We start from the raw sequence: 3,587 nt of genomic DNA on the forward strand, positions 1-3,587 counted from the left end.
GAGAGGTGATGGATTCATAGGACATTCATAGCTTTAATGGCATAGACATTAAATTTTATTAATCATGAATTAAAAACAAGACTCAAAGATAAACATAAGATAAGACTAATAGTAATAGAAAACAAAAATTTAAATGACTCTAAAATAAACTCCTAATGATAGAGGTTATCATAGAGTTAGGACTCAACAACCTTGATCTTGAGAAGTGGATGCTCCCTCAACTTGTGGGGTATTTGACCCTTCAAGGGAGAGCTTCTGGTGCTTCAGCTCCTGTAGCTCACGCCCCTGCTTCTCTTGTTCCTTCAGTAATTTGCAGAGCATGCAGTTTTGATTCTGTTGTTTTTCCTTAATTTGTTCCATAGCTTCTTGCAGCTTAGCAACAGATGCTTCTAGGCGGGTCCAGTAGTCAATTTCAGGGAGTTCAGGGAGGAACTCCTGCGCCCTCCTTTTGATAGAATTATCTTGCATTTGTCCTTCCATTGACTTCTTGGTGATTGGATGTTCAATTGGGATGAATTCATCTATTCCCATCCTCACCCCAGCATCTTTACATAGCAAAGAGATTAAGCTTGGGTGAGCCAGTTTGGCTTCAGTGGAATTCTTGTTTGCAATTGTGTAAATCTCACAAGCAATCAGATGATGAACCTCCACTTCTTTTCCCAGCATAATGCAATGAATCATCACTGCTCTTTTGATAGTGAGCTCAGAACGGTTGCTAGTGGGCAATATGGAACGCCCAATGAAGTCTAGCCAACCTCTTGCAATTGGTTTGAGATCTTCCCTCTTGAGTTGGTTTGGGACACCTTTTGAATTGGTTGTCCACTTAGTTCCAGGGAGGCATATGTCCTCTAGAACTTGATCCAGCCCCTTATCTGCTCTCACCATTCTCCTATTAAAGGATTCAGGATCATCTTGCAGTTGAGGCAATTTGAAGACCTCTCTTATTTTGTCCAGATGGAAGTAAATAATTCTCCCTCTGACCATGGTTCTGTAGGTATGAAAAGCAGTTCCAGTCATTCTCTGCTTATCTGTCAGCCACAGATTTGAGTAAAATTCCTGAACCATGTTTCTTCCAACCTTTGTCTTAGGGTTGGTTAGAACTTTCCATCCTCTGTTTCAAATTTGCTCTTGGATCTTCGGATATTCATCTTCTTTCATATCGAATTTAACTTCCGGGATCACTGACCTTAGACCCATTATTTTGTGGTAATGGTCTGCATGTTCTTTGGTTAAGAACCTCTCTTGACTCCAAAGATCCTTTGGAGCATTCTCTTTCTTGCCTCTAGAATTGGTTTGTTTTCCTTTGGGAGCCATGATCTTGATGAGCCTTAGCTTAGTGATCACGAAAAAGCACACCAAACTTAGAGGGTTGCTTGTCCTCAAGCAAAAGAAAAGAAAGAGGAGAGAGAGGAGGAGAGCAAATTCGAATGGTGGGAAAATGGGAATGGCCGAACTTATATTTATAAGGGAGGAGAGAGAGATTTCGAAAATTTTGAAGGAGATTTGAGAAGATATGGAAAGAAATTGAGAGATATTTGAGTTTTTGAAGAAGATTTGGAAAGGATTTGAAAGAGATTTGAAGAATGATTTTAATTTTTAAGATTTGAAGGTGAATGATGAAAGTTTGAAATGTGTTTATGCAGAAAATTATGGATCAAAACAAGAAAGTTTGAAAAAATTTGAAGTGGAAAGCAAAATCTCTGTCCCCCACCTATCTGGCGTTAAACGCCCAGAATGGTATCCATTCTGGCGTTTAACGCCCAAATGTTGGCCAATATAGGCGTTTAACGCCCAGCCAGGTACCCTGGCTGGCGTTAAACGCCAGAAACCCCTTTATCACTGGGCGTTTTGCTAAACGCTTAGGATGCTGCACACCTGGCGTTAAACGCCCAGAATGGTGCCCATTCTGGCGTTTAACGCCCAAAATGGTACCTTTACTAGCGTTTAACACCCATAGTACCCCTTACTGGCATTTTTTTTCGCCAGCAAGCTCCTTTTCTCTGCTTTTTGCACTGAATCCTTTTGTAACTCTGTGAATTTCTTCAATTTTGATGATTGCCCTTTGAGAATATGTATCAAACTTTTATTAAATAGAACAGATAACCTACTAATGACTGGGTTGCCTCCCACCAAGCACTTCTTTATTGTCTTTAGCTGGACCTTTTACTGAGATTCATTCAAGCCTCAGCTTTGAGCATTCTTGCTCAAAATTGCTTTCAAGATAATGTTTGATCCTCTGTCCATTAACAATGAACTTTTTATCAGAATCAATATCCTGAAGCTCAACATATCCATATGGTGACACTCTTGTAATCACATACGGACCCCTCCATCGGGATTTAAGTTTTCCCGGGAATAGTCTGAGCCTATAGTTGAAGAGCAGAACTTTTTGTCCTGGTTCAAAGACTCTGGATGACAACTTTTTGTCATGCCACTTCTTTGCCTTTTCCTTATAGATTTTTGCATTTTCGAAGGCATTGAGTCTGAACTCCTCTAGCTCATTTAGCTGGAGCAATCTTTTTTCACCAGCTAACTTAGCATCCATGTTTAGGAATTTGGTTGCCCAGTAGGCTTTATGTTCCAGTTCTACGAGCAGATGACAAGCCTTCCCATACACAAGTTGGTATGGAGAGGTTCTTATAGGAGTCTTGTATGCTGTTCTGTATGCCCACATAGCATCATCCAAGCTCTTTGCCCAATCCTTTCTACGGGCAATAACAGTCCGTTCCAGGATTCTTTTTAGCTCTCTATTAGAGACTTCAGCTTGCCCATTTATCTGTGGATGATACGGAGTTGCTACTTTGTGGCTAATTCCATATCGAACCATAGCAGAGTACAACTGTTTATTGCAGAAATGAGTGCCCCCATCACTGATTAGTACACTGGGAACACCAAACCTGCTGAAGATGTGTTTCTGGAGGAATTTTAGCATGGTCTTGGTATCATTATTGGGTGTGGCAATTGCTTCTACCCATTTAGATACATAGTCTACTGCCACCAGAATATAAGTGTTTGAGTATGATGGTGGGAAGGGACCCATGAAGTCAATTCCTCATACATCAAATAATTCAATCTCTAAGATCCCTTGTTGAGGCATGGCGTAACCATGAGGCAAGTTACCAACTCTTTGACAACTGTCACAATTACGCACAAACTCTCGGGCATCCCTATAGAGAGTAAGCCAGTAGAATCCACATTGGAGGACCTTAGTGGCTGTTCGCTCACCTCCAAAATGTCCCCCATACTGTGATCCATGGCAATGCCACAGGATTCTTTGTGCTTCCTCTCTAGGTACACATCTGTGGATTATTCCGTCTGCACATCTCTTAAAGAGATATGGCTCATCCCATAGGTAGTACTTGGCATCTGAAATTAATTTTTTTCTTTGCACTCTGCTGTACTCCTGTGGTATGAACCTCACAGCTTTATAGTTTGCAATGTCTGCAAACCATGGAGCTTCCTGAATGGCAAAGAGTTGCTCATCTGGAAAGGTCTCAGAGATCTCAGTAGAAGGGAGGGACGCCCCTGCCACTGGTTCTATTCGGGACAAATGATCAGCTACCTGGTTCTCTGTCCCTTTTCTGTCT

Source organism: Arachis hypogaea, chromosome 3, assembly GCF_003086295.3.
Source record: "Arachis hypogaea cultivar Tifrunner chromosome 3, arahy.Tifrunner.gnm2.J5K5, whole genome shotgun sequence".
Lineage (NCBI taxonomy): Eukaryota > Viridiplantae > Streptophyta > Magnoliopsida > Fabales > Fabaceae > Arachis > Arachis hypogaea.